Genomic DNA, 25,504 nt, shown 5'->3' with positions numbered 1-25,504 from the left:
TACAGAATGGTAAATTATTCTATCATTCCTTCTACATTTGTTAGTTAAAATACTTCTGTAAGAAAACGTTCTTTCATCCACTGGGGCTATTTTGTAACTTGCAAATAGATTTTCACAGGAAAGGCAGATCAAGACAATTTTTTTCCCTTTAAATACTAATTTTCAGAGTACAGAGTTGACTACCTCTAATAATGACAAATGATTTGTACTTGTTGCTTTGGCTTTCTCTTTTGAGTATCATAAATTCATGCACATTTATTTAATCAGTGTGTTTCAATCAATTGCTGTCATCTTCCGTTTGATGGTAAAATTGTCCACCTTTAGCCAATGGACAGCTTCCTTGCTTTCTAGCATAACAAGATGATCAAGTCTCGGCTTGTCATTTGCCATTCCACATCTGGAATCAGCAATCTCTTCAAGAATCACTGGTTCCTTTCAGTAGGAAATAGTATTCAGAGACCAGAGTTTGGATGCTAACATTCTCATTATTACTGAGTTGTCATTGCTGCTGGATCTGTTCAGTGGACAGAGCTGGGGTATTTTAACATTTTGAATTTTAAAACATTTCAAAATTTTAAACATTTTAAAAACCATAATCACTTATTCATAACTATAATTATAATAACTTCAAAATAATACCAATAAAATATAGTATAATGAAATATATCAATATTACTATTAACATCAAGACAATAATGAAAGTGAAGATTGCTTTGTATTTTTATTAGACCACATTCCACTAACGAACGACGTGTGACATCCTATGTTCTAAAATACCTAATGGGCATGTAAGTTTAGGCCAAAGCTTTTCCCTTGAGGAAGAGGAAAGTTCTGGGAAGAATAATGGTCAGAATGACCTCAGTTATCTCATCTCCCCCCTCTGAGTCCTGAGAAGAGAGGAGAGGAGGAAAGGCCCAAGGTGAGTAGAAGGTGGGGATGCATTAGCCTCTTGATAGGCATAGTCAGAGACGCTCTGAGCCCCGCCCTCCAGGACTGCTGGGCGTTGCTGGCAGCAGAGGGGATATGCCCCAAGCAGCACTGAACAAAGACAGATGAAATACGAGATGTATGTTTATCTGTGCACAGTGTCTGTGCCAAGACTGCAAGCACGAGATAGCCAGACGCTTCACTGAAGTGATAGAAACATTTCATAGTAGTTTGTCATTTCAAAAGAATAAATTGTATGAATGAAAATTATATACTCCCCTCCCAGCCCCTAGATCATCCAAAATATTTCATTGGACAGCATGTGGCGCCAGCCTGACATTTTTGGGTGCATCACAAGGCTTGTTGCTATTATTTATCTTGTTCTTATCATGTTGGCATTTAAGCACCTTATCTCTGCCCTTGAGAGAAAAGACCCCATTTCTTTGGGCTGTGTTTTTTAACCAGTGATTCAGGGGCACTGATACACTTGCTCATTTAATTTTGAGCTGTACTCACATTTCTGCTGGGAGGCAACAACAAGGAAAAAACAGGTGAGGTTGGTAGCCCTCAGGGAGGCAGCAGGTGGGAGGAGAGTGATCTGGAAGGAAAGCAAGGAAAGGCTTTGGTTCTTTTGGTAAACTGAAATCTGTTTTTTTCTCCCTGTGAGACACCACAAACTGTCTCACTTTCTTCCCTTCTCACCTTTTCCTCTTTTGTTTTGCCCAAACCCATCTTTACAAGCACAGAAAGGGGGAGTGACTTGCTTAGGTCCCATTCTCTACTTCCATGCCAATTAATTAGGTCTCCCCCACTCCCATCCCTGAGGAAAGACTCCTGCTCCTGTCACCTCCCACAGTCTTCTTATCATCTTGGAAATTTGCTTAGTTCAATCCATTAACATGAATTACTGGGAGCAATTTGGCCACTCTGTTTCTTATTCTTCTAGCCCTTTCCTTAATCCTTTATATTTGCAAAATATTTGCTTAAAGCAGTAGTGTCAGTCATTAATGTTCATATGGGATGTTCAGCATCCCATAGAGAGCTTGCTCGAAATACCAGGTCTTCTACCTTGTATTTACATTCTGATCTAATAAGATCAGATCTCATAGTGGGGCCCTAGTGATACTGATAAAGGAAGTGCAAGGTTTGAACTTTCAGGAAAAATGGTTTAAACGTATGAGGAGTGGAGGAAACAAAGGATAGCCCTCACATTCTATCTGTACTCTCATTCCACTGGGGAAGACTCAGAGGGATATGGGAAATTTGCCCATGCTTCATACAATGGAATACTAGTCAGCAATTAAAAGGAACTAATTGCTGATACACATAAGAGGTATGAATCTCAAAAGTATTCAGTGAAAGAAGCCAGACACAAGAGTGCATATATGATAGAAATCAGATCAGTGGTTATTTATGGGAGGGAAGGGGATTGATTGGGAAGTGATCTGAGGCAATTTTCTTAGTGACGAAAATGTCTGTCTTGATTGACAAGGGTGTGCATTACAGGAGTACATGCCTTGTCATAATCTACATGAACATTTATGATCTGTGCTTTTCATTGTATGCAAATTATATCTTAAATTTTTTTAACTTGAGTATACCTATTTTGGGTAATAATAAAATTTTTTACCAATCTTTTTTTACCAATTTATATGCAAAAGTCAAAAAAAGAAAACTTTTGAGATAGAAGATGATTTAACACAGTGCTTCAAACATGGTGTGCACTTAATAAAAATGTATTGACGACTAATAGCCATGCAAGAGTGGTTCATTGCAAGAGTTTGTTTATAAGATGCCTACTTTCAGCCCAGCAATATGTTCAAATTCAGCATTGTATACAAGATTCAAATGTCCTAACCCTATAAAAATATTTTTAGTAATCCTCCATCCCATCAATCTGGTTATACAGCCTTTTCATGCAAGTATAATAAATAAAATCAATACCTTTTATTACTTCACCACCAGAAACTCTTAGTACACCCAGATTCAAAGGCATAAGGCTGTCTGCAAGGCTGATCCAACCTTCAGGGAGTATTTTACAAGGAAAGCATACTATTACAATTTTGTATGAATAAGGAAAGCTATCCTCAAATCCTAAAAAGGATTTCTTTTTTATTTTTTTAATAAATTTATTTATTTATTTATTTTTGGCTGTGTTGGGTCTTCGTTGCTGCGCGCAGGCTTCCCCTAGTTGCGGCGAGCGGGGGCTACTCTTCATTGTGGTGCGCAGGCTTCTCACTGCGGGGGCTTCTCTTGTTGCGGAGCACGGGCTCCAGGAGCACGGGCTCAGTAGTTGTGGCTTGCGGGCTCTAGAGCGCAGGCTCAGTAGTTGTGGCACGCGGGCACTAGAGCGGAGGCTCAGTAGTTGTGGCGCACAGGCCTAGCCGCTCCGCGGCATGTGGGATCTTCCCAGACGAGGGCTCAAACCCGTGTCCCCTGCATTGGCAGGCGGACTCCTAACCACTGTGCCACCAGGGAAGCCCCATAAAAAGGATTTCTTAGGTTGAAAAAGTACATATAAGGGCTATCAATCCCCTATGGATGATCTCTAGCTGGATAAATATGGGGAAAATTCAGATATTCTTCCAAAGAAATAAAATTTTATGAAAATATATACTGGATGAATATTATATGTATTCCTATAATAAAAAGTATGCACTGTCAAGTCTCAGGCAAATCGGACAAATCACTCAGTAGTACTTATCTTTCTTAATTGTGCTGTCTTTCCAGTGGTGACTGGCCTCGTAATGCACATGTGACTATCTTCCTTTACATTTTCCTACAATTTGAGGAACATGACCAAAAAAATCAACTAACAAACAAGCAAAAGTGTAAATCAAACTAAAGCTTCAGATTAAAAGATAATTTACTGTTAGATTATGCATCCACAATGCTAAAGACACAAGTTTGAAACAAATTCTTTATCAGTAGGAACTCCTCAACTATTTTCAATTGTTTTGTTTCTAGAGAATTCACATACAGAGAAGAAATAAACAATAAAACATTACAGGACAGCTATTACTGGAGAAATATGATTTTCTTTTTCAATTTCAAGAGGATAAAATTTTTAAAGGGAAAACATAGAAATGATGAAAAATGTTAAGGACAATTCAAAAACTGGGAAAAGTTTTAAATCTCTCAACGATATATAAAAATTTTCATATTGTAATAGAAGAATTAGAGCTTTAACAATTCAAACTCTATTTATTCCAGTGATCTCAAAGTGTGGTACCCGGACCAGTAGCACCAGCATCACCTGGGAACTTGTTTGAAATGCACATTCTTGGGCACCAACCAGGCCTACTGAATTGGAAACTCTGGGGACGGGCCCAGCCATCTGTATTTTAACAAGCCTCCAGGTGATTATGGTACAGGGTAAAGTCTGCGAATCATTGATTTATTCCAAAAACATTTATTGGGTACCCACTGTGTGCCAGGCTCAAAGAAAGCCTGGGGACACAAAGATTAAAACTTAACATGAACCATAGTTTAATCAGTCACAAAGAAAAGGAATATTAGCCAGTAAGATTGTTTTTTGAATACAGGAAAATAGGAGATTCCTCTGGCTACAGCTGGATCAGGTAGAACTGCCAAGAACACTGAGGAATTCTACTAAGGTGGGGGCAATGGTCCTCAGTCAGAATCACCTGGAAGGATTTTTCAAAAACACAGGTCCTGGCCCTTCCCAGACCGCTGGAATCACAATCTCCTGGAGCGGGGCTCAGGAAAGCTGTATTTTTAACAGTTGCCCCAGTAATTCTGATGTTTACCCAGAGTCAATGATGCTGCTGCTGTAGAGTTGTCTCAGGTTCTGTGCTTCTCAGCACCTCCCTGCTGGCAGCTTCTCCCTGTGTTCTGTGATTATCTGTAGCAAATTGCCTCTGGGAACATTGCTGGCGAGGGGAGATGTGAGCATGCTCTTGGGTAAAGCGCAGATCCCCAGGCTAAACCACTGAATCAGAATCTTTGGGGACAGGGCTCAGAAATATGCATGTTTTACAAATCCCCAGGTGATTTTTAAGCATGCAACAATTTGAAACTTACTGCCTTGTGGGTCTCCCCAAGGAGCTACTTTTCTACTCTCCACTACAGTCTAGTCTCCGAGGGCATCTTATCAAAACATGTTCCCTAACTTTTTTTTTTGTCTCTTGACATGTGTGTTGCATAAGTAATGGCCCCTCAAAGATGTTCACATACTAATCCCCAGAATCTGTGAATCCTACGTGACGAAAAGGACTTTACAGATATGATGAAGTTAAGGGTTTTGAGATGAGTGATTATCTTGGATTAGATGGGTGAGCTCAGTGTAATCACAGAGATCCTTATTAGAGAGAGGCTCGTGGATCAGAAAAGAGATGTTACAGTGGAAAAAGGAGGAGCAGAGTCAGAGTTTAAAGATGCTTCTTTTGAAGATGGAGGAGGGGCCGTAAGCCAAGGAATACAAGTAGGCTTTAGGAGCTGAAAAAGGCAAGGAAATATTCTCCCCAAGAGCCTCCTGAAGGAATGTAGACCTACCAACACCTTGATTTCAGCCCAGCATAAACTCATATCAGGATTCTGACCCAAATTTGTGGTCATTTGTTATAGTAACAATAGGAAACATACAATGTGTAAAATATATAGAAAGGAAAGTATTGTAATTCAAGACAAGCAGTGCTAATACTGATGAAGCTTATCTCATTTGGAGATTCTACCACATAAAAGATGGCATATTTAGTGTTCCCTTAGGATTTATATTTATCAGTTTCTTTGATTAGAGGTCTTAATTAGACCTATAGTTACAATGATCATAGTAAACAATTCCAGGATCTTAAAAAACAAAACAACAACAACAAAAAACCAATCAGCCTCAGTTGCTTGATAGCAGTTAAGATTTCCTTTTCAGATTCAGTCTTCACAATTTATCAGAAGATATGGAAGGTCATCTATTGTGTACAGCTAAAGACATCATGCTCACTAGTGTCTACTCTCAGATAGCTGACAAGCCTAAAAATACTCAATTCAGAGGAAGAATCAGGAAAAACATTCATAACAGACATACTTAATGTGATGTCATCAGCTACACAGTAAAATTTGTGAAGGAACACCACCCTGGGAAAAAGCCTTCAAAATCCTCTTAAATTATCCACATTCTCTCACTCACTCTTTACTTGCTTCACTCTTACCAGTGGATGGTTCGTTTCTTTAAGCCGGGGTTCTCAAACTTGAGCGTGCATCATTAGATCACCTGCAAGGCTTGGACCCCAGTCCCAGGGCTTCTGACTCAGGAGGTCTGGAGTGGAGCCCAAGGCTTTGCATTTCTCACATGTGCCCTGGTGCTGCTCTGCTGCTCGTCCTGGGATCACAGTCTGAAAATCGCTGCCTAGAGCAGGGATTTGCATGCTCTCAATACTGCCTGCAAGGCAGCATCACCTGGAGACTTGTTCAAGCCCTGATGCCTCAGCCACACCCCAGGCCAATTAAGTCTGACTTCCTGGAGGTGAGATCATGCATCATGATTTTCAAACACTCCAGGTGATTAAAGATGCTGGTTTTGTGCAGCCAAAGCTGTGAACCACTGCCCTAGAAGCCAAAAGAACAATAAAGAAAGGGAGCAAGTAAATGTGAAGGAAACAGGGCAGTAACACTGACCATGAGCCACCCTGCCCTTTGGCTGCCCTGGGCCCTAGGATTTTCTCTCAAGCAAATGCTTCTCCTGCGTAAGAGTTGAAGTTTAAAAACAGCCTCTGATCTAAAGGAATAAGAATATGATGCTACAACACGCTACCAAGTCAAAATATATGACATTCCTAATTAGATATTTAAGCTAGGGGAAAATGGTAACCTGTTGAAAATGATAACACAATTCTAAATACTGTTTAAAACTTTATAACAGTTTTGTATTAAATTGCAAGGAAAGCCCTTAATTCTCCTTTTACAGAAAGAATCAAAGGAATAGTTTCTTATATTAAGTAAAATAAAAGTTCAGTGCTTTATTTCTCAAACAGCCCCAGTATTTTCTATTTCTCAGGCAGTTAATGTCCTGTGCTTCATACTTCGTATTCAAATATTTCTCTCTTCCACTCATACACACAACCTATTTTTATTGTCATGAATATTCATTGGTTTCAAACAATGTTGCTCACCTCTCAATTCAAGTTTTATTGTTTTAAATTCATAGTTTTCTATCAATGACCTGGAACTTAGAATACCTACCAATTTACTATTTTTGCTGCTTTTGGAAGTAACCTGAAAGGCAGTACTACTTTCATTCTTTATTTATTTATCTATTTATTTATGGCTGTCTTGGGTCTTCGTTTCTGTGCGAGGGCTTTTCTCTAGTTGTGGCAAGCGGGGACCACTCTATTGCGGTGCACGTGCCTCTCACTATCGCGGCCTTTCTTGTTGCGGAGCACAGGCTCCAGACGCGCAGGCTCAGTAATTGTGGCTCACGGGCCCAGCTGCTCTGCGGCATGTGGGATCTTCCCAGACCAGGGCTCGAACCCGTGTCCCCTGCATTGGCAGGCAGATTCTCAACCACTGCGCCACCAGGGAAGCCCCCTTTTTTAAAAAATATTTATTTTATTTATTTATTTGGTTGCACCAGGTCTTAGTTGCAGCTCACGGGCTCCTTTAGTTGTGGCATGTGAACTCTTAGTTACAGCATGCATGTGGGATCTAGTTCCCCGACCAGGGATCGAACCTGGGCCCCCTGCATTGGGAGCGTGGAGTTTTAACCACTGTGCCACCAGGGAAGACCAAGGCAGTACTACTTTCTAACACACAGCTTGCTACCTGCTGCTTAATGTCAGGGGCGCTCTGAAAATAATTGGGGATTTTTTGTTTTTGTAGTGTGCCCCAAATAGCAGTTCTAATCTATTCAGAAAACTCTGATACATAATCTGACATATTTACTCTATTCTATCCTAGATTTGTACAGGATGTACGGAAAAGTACTTTACTTTGGATTTTAGCACCTATCAACAAATATCATAAATCCCTTAAGCAAATATGTTTGTAACATACTACTGTATAAGAAAGAGCTATTAGAGTCACATCTATTTCTCCCAGGCTATTTGATGTAAAAAGTCCTTAAATATTTACTTTCGTAAATAAAGGAAATTCACAAATTCTTTACTTCCTGGTAGGAATCTAGCCTCTAAACATCCCCTTTTCAGTTTTTTTTAGGTGATTGTGAAGGATAAGACCTGCAAGAGTGACCCTCACTTCAAACCACATCGGACTATTTTAGCACATTTTGTTAAAATGATCCTATGTGTTGTATTGCAGAGTTGAATCTCCTCCAGAACACAGACCGGGTTTTATTTATGGTACTTTTAATTAGAATCAGCCCATAGGAAAAATTAAATAAAAGTGAATTATAAGATTTACTTCATCAATGTCAAAAAAATTAAAATATGAAAATGTATGTCAAATGGGTCATTGAACACCAAACGAGTTACACACACGCACATAAGTTGAACTATTTTCAAACTGGAGGGGGGGAACGTTCCTGAATTTACTCAAATTAACTTTATAATACAAACATATCAAAGGTATGAAATTTTAATCTGATTTTTATTTTACTTTAACATAAGCTTATTTCCAAAGTATCTATGTTTTGTTGCTATTTTCCTGATAATGTATGATGGCTGAAAAAATTCACATATTTCAGGAAAAGTAAAAACCTCCTCCCTTATACCTGTGTTTTAGTAAACATAAATGGGTCCATACCATAAACAGCATACTTTAACTGCATTTTTCTTTTTTTTTTTTTTAATTTTATTTTAATTTTATTTTTGGCTGCGTTGGGTCTTCGTTTCTGTGCGCGGGCTTTCTTTAGTTGCAGTGAGCGGGGGCTACTCTTCATTGCAGTGCGCAGGCCTCTCACTATCGTGGCCTCTCTTGTTGCAGAGCACAGGCTCCAGACGCGCAGGCTCAGTAGTTGTGGCGCACAGGCTCAGTAGTTGTGGCGCACAGGCTTAGTTGCTCCGTGGCATGTGGGATCTTCCCGGACCAGGGCTCGAACCCGTGTCCCCTGCATTGGCAGGCAGATTCTTAACCACTGAGCCACTAGGGAAGCCCTGCATTTTTCTTGTTGTTGGATAGTTTTCCACAAAAATACATTAAGATTCCCATGGTAAAAACCACACTTGTAGGCATTTCAACGTTTGGATATATTCTAATGTATTTAACCAATCCCCTGTTGATAGACATTTAATTATTTAATTTATAATTAAATTTATTTCAGTTATTCAATATTGTAAACAACTTTGCAAGAAACAATCTTGCAGCATGTATCCAAATATTTCTTTAGAATAAATTCCTAGGAGTGGAATTGCTGGGTAAAAGAATACAAACATTCGAATTTTTGAAGTTTTGGTATATATTACCAGATGACTCTCCAAAGATTATGCCAAATTTCATTCTTACCATGTATTAAAGTGCTTATTTTCTTCCATATTCACCAGCAAATGAAAGAAAAAGGTTTACTGAGATAAATTTTCATATCTTACAATGTACTTGTTTTAAGTATAAAATTCAATGATTTTTAAGTACATTAACAATTGTACAACCATCTCCACAATCCAGCTTTAGAATATTTCCAGCACCCCCAAAGGGCTGCTCAGGCCCATTGGTAATCATTCCTCACTCCCATCTCAATCTAATCTAGGCAACCACTAATCTATTTTCTGCCTCAATAGATGTGCATTTTTTCCATACGTCATAGAAATGAAATCATACAGTATGTGGTCTTTTGTGTCTGGCTTCCCTCACTTAGCATAATGTTTTTGAAGTTCATCCATTCTGTAACACTATCAGTACTTCATTTCTTTTTATTGCCAAACAGCATTTTTTATAATTACAAAAAAAAAATCCTCTCATTCAGAAAAGGGAAGATTCTGGATATGGGAGTCACTGCTCTATAGCACTTATGCTGACTGAAAACTCCTACGTCCAAGGTGGAGAAGTGCTTCGCTTTGACCTTGATTCTACTTTCTGTAGGAAGCTTCTCTGTCCATTTTTCTCCACAGTTGTTGGATTTGCCCTTTGGGAGATCCTTCCTTGTCCATTTCCATCTTGGTCATAATTCCAGTGAAGTGGGAGACCTCCTCCTGTGGGATCAAAGACCGTTTTCAGCGCATTTCTTGCTCATGCAAGTTTGGGGGTCCAAGAATGATTTTAAGGCAGCCAAAGGGTTTTTTACTCCAGGTTTATGATTTCTTTGGCAATATGTTTTTACCACTCAGTTTCACATGCCAGGAACACCACCCAAAACTCTTTCTTAAATATAATTATTAACTCTCATGTCTATCCTTGCTTCCTCACCCTCATGCCTCTCTCACATACACACAACTTAATGCCAGCATCGTTGAGGTCATACAGAGTATGGGAGTCTTGGCAGAGAAGGCAATGCCCTTAATTAAATTGGTCTTTGTCATGGGGCCATCAATTAAAAGCATTTTCAATCTTATTTTCTATTGTTGGGGATCTAGAAACAGTTAGCTTTTCCAACTCTTTGCTGCCCCAAATTTCTTTTCTCTCTGTATTTTTTTAAAATTTCTGCTTGAAAATCATCCAGCTATTTTCTGACTCATTTTTTCTTCTAGTATATTCCTAATAGAAGCCAGTAACGACCAACACACGTCACATAATTCTGTTTTCCAGTCTCTTCCCCTAGAGCTACAGGCTTAGTAAGTGCTTGATCTGCCTTCAAACTATCTCCAGTCACAGTTTTAACACATATTTTACCACTGTATTACATGGGTCTCCATCTCCCCATCCTCTGATATTAGTTTCCTCACTACCCAACGCCGATTCCACATCTTTTAGGTTTTTATTAGAGTTGCAGCTCATTTCCCTATTAGTTAAGATTATGCTAGCAGTAAAGTGAATAAAACCCCCAATTTTAACAGCTTAACATAATAGAATTTTATTTCTCACTCATATAATATCAATTAGAGGCAGTGGAAATTAGGGCTATTTCGCTTCACAGTTCTTCAGAAACAGCCTGACAGACGCTTTACTGTCTTCAACAAAAGCCAGCAGACAAGGGAAGAGAGAGGCTGAGCATTGTGTGAGAGGTGATTACGGGCCACACTTGGAAGTATTGTACATCATTTCATCACTTCTTCTCATGTTCCTTTGGAAATAATTCTGTCTTAAGTGCACATATCACTGCAAAGAAGGCTGAGAAGTGTACTTTACCTCTGTGCCCAGAAGGAAAATCAAACAAGTCTGGCAAACAGCTAGCCAATGTCTGCCATAGCATTGTATAAAACATTTAGCCTTTGACTCAGTAATTCCAGTTCTAAGGATCTTTGCTAAGCAAATATTCTGAAATGCAAATATGTTTGTTCATTCTGAGGTCATTGAAAGAAGCAAATATAAATGTATAAATAAATAGAACATTAAAGGTAGAGCCCATTTATGTAATGGAATATTATACAGCAATTAAAAATGATTCTTATTAAAATGTTTAATCACATAGGAAAATGTTTCTGATGTACTATTAAGAAAAATAGGACACAAATTTTACATATAATACATATATATTTTTTAAAGAGAGCAGTAAAATGACGGAAAGAAAATATGCCAAAGTGGTAACACCTATAAACAGTGTGAAAGGATTATAGGTTTGTCAGTTTCTTCTTTTTATGATTCTAATTATTCATACTGCCCACAATGTAACAACATTATAATCAGAAATAAAATAGACATTCTTCTAAAACATAATAAATTCACAGTCATATCTAGGTCTTCTAGTACTCTATCTTAATGTCAATATCTTTAATAATGAATTCAGGAAAATAACATAATAAGAAAATAACATATCTTTTTCCTTTATAAAATATAAGAACTGAATATTATTATTTAATTACATATTCCAGAAAAATAGTTTGAAATGGATAAAGTTACAATAATTTCTTCAGAGATGACATTACTATAGGAATGCAATTTTTACTTATATTTCCCTACCTACAATGCTTTCTGTTTTTTGTTTTTTAAATTTCATTTCTAAAAATGTCTAAATCCATTTCTAAAAGAATATATTCTAATGCCCTCTCTCTACCTCCCTCCCTCTTCTCCTCCTTCCCTTCCTCTTTCTCCTTCTCCTTCTTCTTCTCCTTCTTCTTTCTCTCCCTCTCTCCCTCCCTCTCTCTCTCTCTCTCTCTCCACTCCTGCAATATACAACCCCTAAAAGTATGTTTGATCTACCATTGGTAAATGGTATTTATCACCCATCAAGATTTTTAGTAGAAGCTTATTTTCTGTATGTCCAGCTGCTTCTGTATTGGAGGTAGACAGACAAAAAGACAGACAAAAAAACCCACACCATAATCACTAGATTTATTACCACACTGTTGGTTTCTGAGAGTTTAGAATGGATGGTGGCCACATGTCATGATCAGTTTCTATCAACACTTAGTTGGCCAGCCTCAGATTCTTCATAATCAGATATTCCCAAATCTCAGATACTCGCCTAAAATGAAGCTATTATTCTTACCTATGTGCAGTACTGCAAATCTATCGATTGTCAGCATTTAAGTTAAGGAATGTTGATTTTTCTGTTCACAACTGAAGGTTATTTTCATGTTAGAATGAATGATGCCCATCTTTCTTACCCTTTGTGGAGCTAGGACCACTAGTCTGACTATTCGGTCAGTTAATCTCCGTGACACATTATCTGTGTTCCCATCCATGGGAATTTGTCAATATATGCAAAAGATATTGTGAAAAGAAATCAAGGGTTAGTATAAAGCATACTGTGTTCATGCTTTCTTCATAGCAAAAGTAGTTTGCACTTAAGTTTTTTTCTACTGACAAGTGAATTCATAGCATTCTGTCTCCTCACTCTCACTCTGGTGTTTATACAGATTATTTTCTATTATAAGTTGTATTTATGATTTTTTTCTATTTCAGAAAGAGGAAGGTGAAACTTTAAAATCCAGATATCTTATTAAATACCTTTATGATTATTTCCATCTATGAATATATTTTTGTCTGTTTTGTGACAGTGCTTATTGTACAGTGAATAACTATGAATGGTAAAATTGTATGGAGCTACTAACACAATTCTGGAATCTAATCTTTAATATTTTTGCCAGGGATTATGCAAAAACTTATAATTATGTTTTACTTTGGATTTACCCCATCCTTACTTTATCTCATATTAAAGTGTAATCAAAATCAGCCTGTTTCCATTCGGTTGCAAATCCCCTTCTTAAAGCACCTATTCAAAAGTCTCCCCAATTTTCATTTTCTCTGTCTTTTCTTATTATATTAAATCCTGATATCTGAAAATTGAACCATATAGTAGCATTACCATGTTCTTTTAAAAATACAGATCATATCTATTCTTCCTGTATTTTTACATTATAACTGTGTTTTTTTAAATCCTTGGCAGGTTGCAATTAGATTTCTTGTGTGTCATTGTATTATAGTAAATGCCATTATTATGGTAGAAATAATTCACTTTGTTTAGTGTACTGTTCAGATAGTCTGCTGAGATCCCTCTGATACCAAATGTTATTCCCATTCTTTAATTATAATTTTAATCTTTCCTGGTTTACCGTTCTTTCAGTAGATTAATTATTTTTATTTTAAAATTCAGAAGTTGTCTGAGCTTAATAATGTTTATTAATAAGAATTATAATATCCCATTGCTTTTTTTCCCTCTCCCTGCGGAACAGAAGGAGTAACTTTGTTTTTCCCAAACTCCTTGACCTATAACGTTTGAGAGCACTCTGTGGAGCAACAACTCAGGTTTATCATTAGTAGTTGAATACATTTCTGAGAGTAGTTGTTACTTGCATTCCAACTAGTTAGTGATCACCACATTAAAAGTCAGACAGTCAAAGATAGGGAGTTTCCTTTGTCTAGGGCTGTTGTTCATACACACGGTATAAAATGAGGCCATAATCCTTACACCACAAAAAAACACCCCTTAAGCATGTATTTAACAAACACATCTATAATAAGATGAGAGTGTAAGCCCTGTGAGGGCAGGGATGGTGTCTATCATGCTTATCATTAAATCCTCAGGAAACACCACAATGCGTTGGCACACAGTAGGTGCTCATCAAACAAGTGTTGAATGACTTAATGTGCATGTGAATGACCCTCACTGGTGCATGGGTTCAGTTTTTGTCCCTCTTGCTGTGTGCATGGATACATCTTTAGTTAAGGTTCAGTTCAATCTAAGCAAGTTGGTAAGAGTGAGCAATGAAGTATAGTGGGAGATGATGGACTCTGCAGTCAGGATTGGAGCTAACTTCCATTCTGTTCCTCCTAGTTGTGTGATTTGGGCCAAGGTGTTTTATCTCTATTAGCCATGATTACTTTATCTGTATAATAGGAAAAATAATCCCCACCTCCCAGATTTGTTATGAGAATTATATGAAGCAATATTTGTCAAGTGCTTAGAACCTAATCTGATTTGGACACTGATGATTATTAGCTTTTTTTGGGGGGGAGGGAAGGTGCATAAATATTTGTAGCCTTGTGTGCCAGTCAGCCGTTGCCACAGGTCACCACAGTGTCTCAGTGGTATGCAACAACAAACACTGAAGTTTCTCTGCGGGTCTGCAGCCATTGCTCTGCTGATGACTGGGCAATCTCTGTGCTGCAGTTTGGGACCCAGTTGGCTCCCAGTGTTTCTCAGCTTCCTTGTGCCTGAGTGCCACCTAGGGCACATTCCTCTCCTGGTCTTGGCAGAGATGTGATAGGACAAGCCTCCTGCACAAGTACATTTCAAGCCCGTACTTGTGTCATAAACTAACATCACATTGGCTAAAACATGTCCTGTGGCCATCCCAGTGTCAAAGGATGGGAAAGTGTATTCCTTACATGGGGGTGGGGACGTTTGGGTGCAGAGAGTGAAGGTTTCTGAACAATAATCCTACTAACATACAATAACTAGAGGTGAGTGAAGCTCATAAGTCTTTTCTCCCATATCCTTGCTTCCAAGTAGAATGATACAACGTTAAGTAAGTGTCAGATGGAATTCCGCCTTACCTACAGGCAAGCAGGCACAAAAACAGTCACAGAAGCTGTTCTGTGAGCTTGATAAAGTCCAAAATCTCTACCCTTTTAGGTGCTGTGATAGCTCTCGAATGAAAGGTTTATTATAGGGGCAGGATTTATCTAAATTTTTAATTGGTGTCAAATAACCAAAATCTTCCAAATCTGAACCTACTGGGTCAGAGTCAGAAGTTAGAAGTGCCTTTCTGGAGGCTACAGTTACTGGGGTTGTGAGATTCTTATACCTCGTACCTGCAAGAGCAGGACTGCCTGTACGATATTTTCAGCAAATCCATATTTCTTTATCACTACTAATTTTATCAATAAAGAAATCATTTCTAATAACATTCACATATTTCTAGTAATATAACCATTAAAAAAATCTCTGGTGTTGATCAAAAATTAGGAAGAAGATTAGCTGAAGTGTTGGAGCAGCTCCTGGGGGAGTGCAGATCTCTGCGTCCTGTCTCTCCAATATTGGATTATCATTCCTGTCGTGTATTTGTAATAAGGGTACTTCAAATGGTAACTAACCATCATTTGGTTGTACTCTGAAGCTGCTACTGTACACTGAAACTAAATACAACACTAATCAGTGTCCAAAAGAATGTTGATTGGGTGATTTCTATACCTGCCATCTTACATTCGAATTGCAAGTCCCTGTTAGGCTGTGTCTCTGGGTTCCTTAAAAAAAAACTTAAATATAAAATAATCATTTGTTGTTTGGCCTAAGCATTACCAAAATATCATGTTAATCTTTTATTTGCACTGAATTTTTTGTTTGCATCATAAAACCAAGGGCGTAAAACTGGGCTAATAATAAATGAAAATAGCAATTTAAAAATAATATCACAATTCATGACTCCCAGACTTTATTCAGCTTTTACCTAATAACAAAGAATTCAAAATAGCATTAGAATTCTTTTTTCCTAAGTCTTTTGACCAAACAAGCTGAGATGAGGATGAAAAAATCTATCTTAGGGACTCTTCTATAGGTTGTCAGGTTGTTGCCTCCAGATCGGCTGGATAGGGATGGTGTGACATTCCCTAGAATGTCCCTGCCATCCAAAACCTCAGACATGTATAACTGTCCTTGATTATCCATTTATTTTAAGACAGGGAAGAGAAATGGCAGCTGTCCTTGAATATTTGAAAAGTTGTCAGGCCAAAGAGGGAGAAGAGTTATCCCATGTATTCCAGAGGACAGAACCAGGACCCCTCAAATCTAAAGAGAGGTAGTTGGACTCAACATGAGGGAAAGCACTGTAACAATTAGAGCAGTGTGAATTGTAAATACTGCCTTAGTGGAGGCGGGTCAGGGTGACCACTGCCTGCAATGTGGTTGAGGGGACAGAATTAGGTGACTCCGAGGTCACCTCTGCTGCTAAGATTTTATGAGTCTATGATTACAAGGAATGAATCAGGTTTTCTCACTGGCTTTTTATCCTCCCTTTGGCCATTTCCTCTTCCTTATCTTTCTCTCCTTTTCCCATCAGAGTAAGACTTTCTGGCCAAGAGCCTCTTGGATTGTTTAGTTTCAGACCTAAGACTCGGGTAGCTATGTGACACTCGCTGGCTCTACTTCAAGAGAAGTCCCAATTCCAAATGATTACCCTGAAGTTATTGCATAAATTTCTTTAGAAAGATAATTTCAATAAAAAGTCTCAGTTCATTTCCTGTTTCTGCCTAGTCTTTAATTTCTTCACCAAAAATAGAGAGGGAATAAGATGTAGCTAAAAGTTATAAGTAGGTAGCTAGTATTTCACAATTTTTTGCTTGCAGCCTTCTCTAAAACTAATGTATTTCCCTCATTTATTAAAGTTATTTTCTCTCCCATATGCAAATTTTACTCTTAGAAACACAAAATGTTTTAGTTAGAGAATTTTACCCTTAATTTACATTTATAATATTTCCATGGTCTCTCTTCCATAAATCCCTTTTGTTTGTGGTAATTATGGACACCTTCAGAAGTATAAACTCAGTGGCAATTTTATGATATACAGAACCAACAGCACTATTAAGTTACTAGAACTGTTCCCTTTTGTAGTTTCTAAACTGCTGAAGTGTCATTGAAACTCTTTCAAATCACATGGGTTTAACATATGGAATTTTTTAAGTTATTGTTTTTCTAGTAATAATTATTACTTGAATCATCAAGAATACTTTCCATTTACAGAAGCAAATATCAAGTAGCAATCATTCATTAGTCCTCCAATGTTGAATCATCAGTTATAAAGCATCAGAAGGACTATCTCCTCTCATTCAGGTATGTGTGTGTGTGTGTGTGTGTGTGTGTGTGTTTGTGTGTGTGTGTGTGTATATATAGAAGATCTTTCTAAGGCTGAAGAATCTCTCAGATGGGTGCACCACTCTTCTATTCATGAATGCAAGTACACACACATACACACATATATTCATCGAACACTGAGCCTAATGTGTAAATAGCACTGCAGTCCACTGTTAGTCAGTACTTTAAATTCTGGGAGCTTGGGAACTTCTCTCAGAGGATCCAACCTGTCCAATCAGAGACGTCACTGAGTTCCATGTTTTATGCAGTGACTATACAACACCTGGTTTTAGGCAGACCCTTGCCATCAGATTATGGATGAAGAGATCACTCAGCCCATCACGTTATCCAAGTATGAAGGCACCCTCTCTTTCCTTGGATACCTGGAGAGTGTATTGTCAACAGTCCTTGCAGTGATTTGGGCTCAAAGGCCAAGGGATTCTGTTGCAAAATTATCCAAACTAAGGTGTACATTTAACAAACACCTGAGGCTTTTGGTAAATGGAACTTTTGGTCAATAGCCTCTGGGGATTAGAGGTAGATGAGTCCACCTCAGCTTCCCGATATGCTCCTTAACAAGTGGTAGGCTAAGATGAAAGTCAGTCTTTAGCCAAAATCTGCCAAGTACTCAAACATTTTTTAGCAAGAAGGCACAAAAACAGTCAACCTGATCTGGTAAGTTTGGCGAAGTCCCACTCTCTGTCCTCAGACTTGCCAACAGGCTCTTGGCAACAGGAAAGGTTCAGGAACAGGAAAGATTCCCTCCAAGGTGGACGCCATGATGTTCTAACGGTGATAATGGCAACATTCTGATCACGTGCCAGTGCTCTGTGAAGTGTGGGACCCAGGACTAAATGAGCTCTACACTTGAGGGCTTCTCCAAAGGAACTGAGTGGCTGGGCTTGCCAGATTCCCGTAAGTTTTCATGCAAGGGTGGTTGGAATTGAGAGTCAACATATATATTGAACGTGACCCATTTCAGCAGTGAAAAATTATTTCTGACATTTCTTATGCTAATTAGAAAATCCTCATGTGCAGATTTCCATAGTAATATTTGAAGTGCCTGGTAATCATGGCTGGAGTGTGGATTCCTGATCAGGATCCTTCAAATGCTAACTAATTACTGCCAGGATATAAATGAAAAATTAATTTCATTCCTACAACATACTGTTTATCCTGAAGTGTTTTTAAAGTAAAGTTTTACAAAGATAATATTCTAATATAATCAGGAACACTGTAGCCTTTCATCTATTTTCTTGACTACTAATTGAATAACATTGGCAGCATTATTGGAAATCTCAAGACTGTGTTTATATGAGGCAAAATGGTGAAGTCAAGTTTCTACTTTCTCTATCCTTCACCTTAAACTTGGTGTCCAAAACTAAATGACAAAAACAGCATCTCTTCTACTCTTCCTTCTCTGGGTATTTGCTACCACAATCTTCCCATCTGTCCAGACCAGGGACTTGGGATTTATCCTCACTGGAACCTTCTCAATCAAACAAACTTAACATATTCAGGTGGTCACTATGGTAAGTTGAATGGTGACCTCCAAAAAGACATGTCCATGTCCTAACCCCCAAACATATGAGCGTGGCCTTGAGATCATCCTGGATTATCTCAGCGGTCCCTAAATCCAATGACAAGTGTCCTTCTAAGGACAAGGCAGAGGAGATTTGTCATAGAAGGTAGAGAAGGAGGAAAAGGCCACGGGAAGACAAGGCAGAGATTGGAGTTATTCAGCCATAAGCCAAGGAATGCCTAAAGTCACCAGAAGCTGAGAGGCAAGGAAGGATTCTTGCCTAAAGCCTTTGGAGGGAATGTAGTCTTGTCAACACCTTGATTTCAGACTTCTGGCCTCCAGATCTGTGAGAGAATAAATTTCTGTTGTTTTAAGCCACCAAGTGTGTGGCGGCAGTCCCAGGAAACTAATACAGTCACCAGTCCTCTTGAGACTACCTTTTGGATATCTTTGAAACCATCCCTTTACCTCTCTCTCATGCCACCAACGTAATTCAAATAACCATTAATTTCTACAAATATTTTGACTGATAGGAAAAGAGGTTACCAGGTAGTGGCAAAGACAACCTTCTAATCTGAGTTTTATTGGGGCATGGTCTTACAAACCCTATGCTTTGTACTCACTATCTGCCCAAACTGAGCACTTCTGGAAACAGGAAAATGACAACATACCTGATTGTCATCATTGATGAACTTCCTTAGCATGCCTGGCAGTCAGTTAAGCCACGCAGCAGAAACATACATAGCTTAACTTTACCTGAATTTGAGAAACTACAAACATTTCTCATCTAACCATGGAAGAAGGAAAACAGTTTGCTTCTTTTTTGCCGCATATGTCTGATACTGCTGCAGTGTGCTGGAAGACACAGACCTCTTATGAATCTAAGCATGTCTCCCTTCTCCTTGGACTGGAAAAGCTACAGCAAAAAAAGGACTCCAGTGCTCACTGGGATTAACCAGATTAAACCCTGAGCTGACTGATTGTAAGGAGACTTCAACAAAAGCTTTAGGGCAGGGACAGCAATGAGTCCAACCGTAATATCGATAAATAGTTGTTCAGTACCTGGAGAGCTGTTCTCCAAATTCTTCTGAGCTTTAAAGCCTGCAAAAAACAAAAAACAAAAAACAAAAAAAACCTCTCCTCTAAGATGGATGCCCATGGACAGGTGTTCCAGCAACTGTACCATTCTACTAAGTCTAGAGATCCTAGTCTCCTGGGGCTAATTAGGTTTTTGATTCCCAAGAGCTATTTGGCTTCAGGAGGCTACCTACTCCCAGAGACAGAAATCTATTCTAGAGCGAATGTTGTAATATGTTTTCCCAGTGGCTTAATGCAGTCTCAGTTGTCTTTATCTAAAATGTAGGTATTTAACAAATATCATTTCAATGGGTTACTAATTACTGATTATAGGCAATGGTGCCAAGAATAAATTCTTTAAACCTTCTCCAAGCTTTAGGACACTTCTTCAGAATTTCTCTTGACAGCTGTTTACTCATTTTTAGATTCCAGCACTTCATCTTTTCTTTCTCGACATCTCCACCCAGACACTAGAATAATAAGACTAAAAACATCACAGTTTATCAAATTTGGAGGGAGGCGGTGAGAAAATCTGGGGGAACTTTCCACTTGAAGCCTCTTCTGTTAATGTCTCTCACAGCTTCTCATTACCCAAGAACAGAAATCACAGTGAAAATGCTTCTGTCATAACACATGCAAGAAATAACTAACTGGATTGCAAGGAGACAGTTTTTATTGTATTTATTTTGGGTTGGGTATAGAAATAGACCATCAAGGAGCATGTATATGTGCATAAACACAGATATACATTTTGGCAAAATAGAATTGTACCGTCATAGAACCAGAATCATTTCCTTGTCAGACTCATGGAATAATGCGTTTGTCATTCTGTATATGTTTGTGTTCAATAATTGTGTTTCAAATGCAACACTGAAATAGCTAAACTCATAAGTATGTTGGAGTCCCTTCTCAATTCAGCACTCACCTAGTTAGCTTTATGACTCTCACTCAAGCTCCATGATTACAATGAACATCTAGACAAATTAGGTGGACATAAAAGAGTAGGACACAACACATAAAGCACCTTCATTGAGTAGATGGCCATTACTCTCCATGATGGTCATCCAGTTTCAATTGTTCTTGAAAAGTCCTTTTGTCAAAAGGAAAAGTCCCAAAGTTTTTATCTCCTGCATGCCTGCCACTTGTATGTCTGACATTCCTTTAACTACCATTCATGGGCCAGGCACTTTATATGTTATCTCTTATCTCTAAAGCCACTCACAAATGTGCAGATTATGATCATCATTACCATTTTACAGATGAGAAAACAGACTCATAAAGGTTAAATGACTTGCCTACAGATTTACAAGTGATAAATAGACAACGAACGCAGATTAGAACTTCTGTCTAATTACCAATCTTCTGTCTCATTACCAAACCTTTTGTCTCAAAGACAAAGCCCTTCATGCCCACCATTATTGTTAAAATGCAAATGTAATCAGCACAAGATACTTAAGACTCTATGTAGCTCACACTAAGGATCTAATATGGAAAGCAATGGAATGTCTATACCTGACAAAGACAGGGTAGGAAGAGGTTCTCGAAGAGGAGGAATGGAGTCTGGGGGGCCTGGGAACACAGTGTGCCTTCTCATAATTCTGCCCAAGGAAGTTTTTGAGTTCTCAAAGCCCTTTCTTGCTTCATCTTGTTGACTGAGGAAAAAGCCCACTTTCATCCTAGAGCTTCAAAAGTAGCAAGCACATTTCAACTACCCAATTCATCATAAAAGTATTGTTAGGAAAATGCCAACACTATCAAAGATGAATTACATTAAAGAAAAAAAAGATGAATTACATTCTTCTGAAAGATTGAGTCACGCTCCCCTTTTCTTTCAGCTGATATGCTATTGCTTGGTTTTTCACAATTTTGGTATCTTTGCTTAGCTAGCTGTGTGTTATAGAAGCAACATTCTCAGCCACTAGGTATCAAGTCAGTGTTCAGGCCTTTCTATCTGAGTTCAGATTTTCAGAGTTTGGAGGAAGACAGCCTAAAAGTAACTGAAACTATAATAACCAAAGGGAAAAATGTGCCAAGTGAGGCTTTGTGGCTTATTCCCTAGCAAACCCAAGAGAAAGAGGTAAGGAGCAAGACTGCTCGCATGACAGTTTTTATTGTTGTTGTTCCTAAAGGTCAAAGTTTCTTCAGCTCTGGTTAAATTTTCAGCATCCCTGACTCTGCAATGTTACTCAGGCCCGTGTATCCCTACTGTTTTGAGACGGTCACTAAGAGAAAGGGCTGTCACAAAATCAGACACCAGAAGCAAATAAGTAAAAACATCTATGGGCAAGGTTATATTAAAATGCAATGAAGGGAGTTCCCTAGTGGTTAGGATTCTGGGCTTTCACTGCCATGGTCCAGGTTCAATCCCTGGTCGTGGAATTAAGATCCCACAAGCCATGCGGCGTGGCAAAAAAAAAAAAAAAAAAATGCAGTGAAGTCAAGAAATTTCTCCAGGGCCCTTATCTTTGTATTGAAGCAAAATAATTCCCCATACCATGGTTGTCTCACTTCATTCCTTTTCATGTTTGCAACTTTGGTGATGAAAGAAGAAAAGAAAAGAAGATGAGAGGGGAGGGGAGGGGAGGGGAGGAGAAGGAAGGGAAGGGAAGGGAAGGGAAGGGAAGGGAAGGGAAGGGAAGGGAAGGGAAGGGAAGGGAAGGGAAAGGAAGAAAGGAAGGAAGGGAGAAAGGAAAGGAAGGAAGGACGGTAGGCAGGCAGACAGACATAAAATAAAGGATTTGTTATCAGTGCCCTCTTCTGGAAGCAGATGAGAGTAGCTCAGAATCCCAGAGCTGTGGCCTTCTCTTTCATTAGAAAGCAGTGATTCATGCCAGCAGACAGTGTCAGGCTTCCATGTGTCAGATGTGATTTGGTGCTGGCATGATATAGTGGAAAGGGCCCTGAACTTAAAAATCAGAAACTGGATTTAAATCCAGCCTTTGCTCCTAATCTTCTATGACCTGGAACAAATTATTTAAATCATTTGGTTCATTGTCTTGAGTATTACTAGCCACATATCTGGATTAGAATCACCAGAGTATATGGTTAAAGATGCAGAACACTGGGTCCACCCCATCATTGGGATTGAAGGGCAGGAAGAGATATGAATCTGAATTATAAATAATCTCTAAGGAAATTCTCAAGTAGTTCTGGCTTCAGTTATCTAATCTGTACAATGATTTTCTTAAATTAAGGGATCTGAAAGCCCCTTATAGCTCTAATACTTTATGATTTTTATAAAACAAAAGGAATGATTGCTGAACAGGTTAACAAATTGTGATATGTCCATACAATGGGTTACTACTGTGCAATAAAAAGGGATTATTGATACATGTGACGACATGGATGAATCTCAGAATAATTATGCTAAGTGAAAGAAACCAGACCAAAAGAAAAAAAAAAAAAGATGAGTTCACTTACATAAAATTCTAGAAATGCAAACTAATCTATAGTCATGGTAGTTGTCTAGGGATGGGGACAAAAAGGAGGGATTACCAAGAGGCACTATGAAACTTTTATGGTGAAAGGTATGTTTATTATCTTGATTGAAGTGACAGTTTCCCAGGTAAATATGTAAGTCAAAATTTATGAAATTGTATACTTTAAGTCTGCAGTATATCAATTGCTTCAATAAAGTTGTTTTAAAAAGAAAAAAAGAGGGGCTTCCCTGGTGGCACAGTGGTCGAGAGTCTGCCTGCCAATGCAGGGGACACGGGTTCGAGCCCTGGTCTGGGAAGATCCCACATGCCGCGGAGCAGCTAGGCCTGTGAGCCACAATTACTGAGCCTGTGCGTCTGGAGCCTGTGCTCCGCAACAAGTGAGGCCGCGACAGTGAGAGGCCCGCGCACCGCGATGAAGAGTGGCCCCCGCTCGCCACAACTAGAGAAAGCCCTCACACAGAAACGAAGACCCAACACAGCCAAAAATAAATAAATAAATAAATAAATAAATAATAATAATACATAAATAAAAAAGATAAATGTAAAAAAAAAAAAAAAGAAACAGACTAGGAGCTTGGGGGACAGAGAGCAGGGGGCATTCATTAAACACAGAGGGATCTGCAGGCATCTGTAATTGCTCCACTTCAAAGGCCAGACAAGTCATCTGGAAGCTCTAAAAGCAAAGCCTGTGGCCTGTGCTGTGGCCTGCACAAGCTGGGTGCCAGAAGACTCTGCCTGCTGCCCAGCCCTTTGACCTCAGTCACCAAAGCCACCATGGATATTCCCCACGTGTCTCCTGGTCCTGTCTCAGAGTAGGTAGTGCCTGGACCTGCCCACATAGTTATGTCGCTGCATTGTCCATCACACTCAGCCCAGGCTGGCATCAGGGCTTTTGAGACTAGGACTCTAGGGAAAGCAGTGTCCACTGAAGATGACCTTGCTGGCACAAAGGAGTCTCAAACTGGAGTCATGTTGAGGACTTGTTCCAGGCTCTTCCAGAAGAAGGTTCCCAGCTCCCACTTTCACCTAGACTGACACCAGTATTGTAGTCTGTGTCCACACAGTCCCTTCTCTTACCTTCCCAACTGGCTTCCCCCCACCCCTCCAACATGGGGATTCAAAAAAGCAAGTGGCCTCATTCTGAGTGGAGCATGTACACTGGCACAGGGACTGCAGGGAACTGCCTACATCTTGGGCTCTGAGCTCTGCTTTCTGCAGGCTTAAAAGAACTTTAGTGGAAGCTCCGGCAGAAAGTTAAATTGAATAAAGATCAAAGTTGATAAAATTCCTGGTAAACCCACAGATGGTCCACTTTAAAGGCAATAGTCCCTTTCACTTCTGATTAAAATGGAAATTGTCTATAAAGAACCCCTTGGAACAAAGTTGAACGATGGGACTAGATTAAGAGAGCAGTTCATTACCCTTAAGTGAAAAATGCACAAAGCCATCATTCAGAGGCAGTAATGGCGTAGTGATGGCAAAGGGATAATTAAAGGGACAACCTAAATTTAGCTGAACAATTTTGGAGATCCTTCAGGGCACTGAAAATGGAACAGAGGCTCCCCCAAACTCATACTATCCTCAGACTACCTAGATGATCAGATTAGTGTCACATTTTAGATGTCAGTCCAACTACCTTTGACTATCACAGTACAAATATTAGAAGCAAGTTCTGCTCATGACCTCTAGTCTGGTTTTTCTGTTTTTGAAGAAGGCATTTACTTCTGTTTCCTCAGCTCCTAATATTTATCTCGAACAGCAGGTGCATGTTTTTTACCTGACCCATCCATTGTGGGGAGGGCTGTATTTGCATAATCACCCTTCTTCCCCCTCCCCACATTACCACCACACCCCATTTGCGAAATCCAGAAACAATCAACTTGGTGGAATCTTATCACCTGTCCTAAAGAATAGAAATTCACTGCTATTTATACAGAAATCGGTAGCAACATTAAATTAGACTCTGTCTTCAGAGAATCTGAAAGTTGAATCTTTTAGTAGTAAACATTTTAGAAGACAGAAAGAAAGTCTCAGTTGAGAATCTTTTCACTAACTAATTCAAGAGGTGTTATTAAAAACAAGTGGAAAGGAATGTTATACTGGTCACAGCTGTGGCTACCTGCTACTAAAAGTAGGAATGTGGCAGAAAGAAAATTCTTGTGCAAAAGTTAGGATTACTATTACCGTTAGAGATGTAATGATGTGTATGATACTCGTGTATGATGCACGAGTCTGGTAGTAATCACC

The 25,504-nt window shown here is 39.0% G+C and overlaps 1 protein-coding gene and 1 long non-coding RNA gene across 13 annotated transcripts in view; both read left to right on the top strand.

Annotated features, from left to right (window-relative positions):
• The window catches only part of LOC309663466, a 201,182-nt gene that overhangs the window by 50,393 nt on the left and 125,285 nt on the right, over positions 1–25,504 (top strand). The window lies entirely within an intron of this gene.
• The window catches only part of LOC309663379 (uncharacterized protein), a 214,727-nt gene that overhangs the window by 76,757 nt on the left and 112,466 nt on the right, over positions 1–25,504 (top strand). The window contains exon 4 of one of the 12 annotated variants that reach the window (XR_014265218.1): positions 8,085–9,012. The exons of 10 other annotated variants lie outside the window; for them this stretch is intronic. The gene's annotated coding sequence lies outside the window, so the exon portion shown is untranslated. Of the gene's footprint in view, positions 1–728; positions 874–8,084; positions 9,013–25,504 lie in introns of those variants that run through there. One more of the 12 variants, XR_014265219.1, reaches the window with a different exon arrangement.

Source organism: Balaenoptera physalus (genome assembly GCF_965194825.1).
Source record: "Balaenoptera physalus genome assembly, chromosome: 6".
In the NCBI taxonomy this organism is placed as follows: Eukaryota; Metazoa; Chordata; class Mammalia; order Artiodactyla; family Balaenopteridae; genus Balaenoptera; species Balaenoptera physalus.
This window is presented reverse-complemented; position numbering and strand designations above follow the sequence as displayed.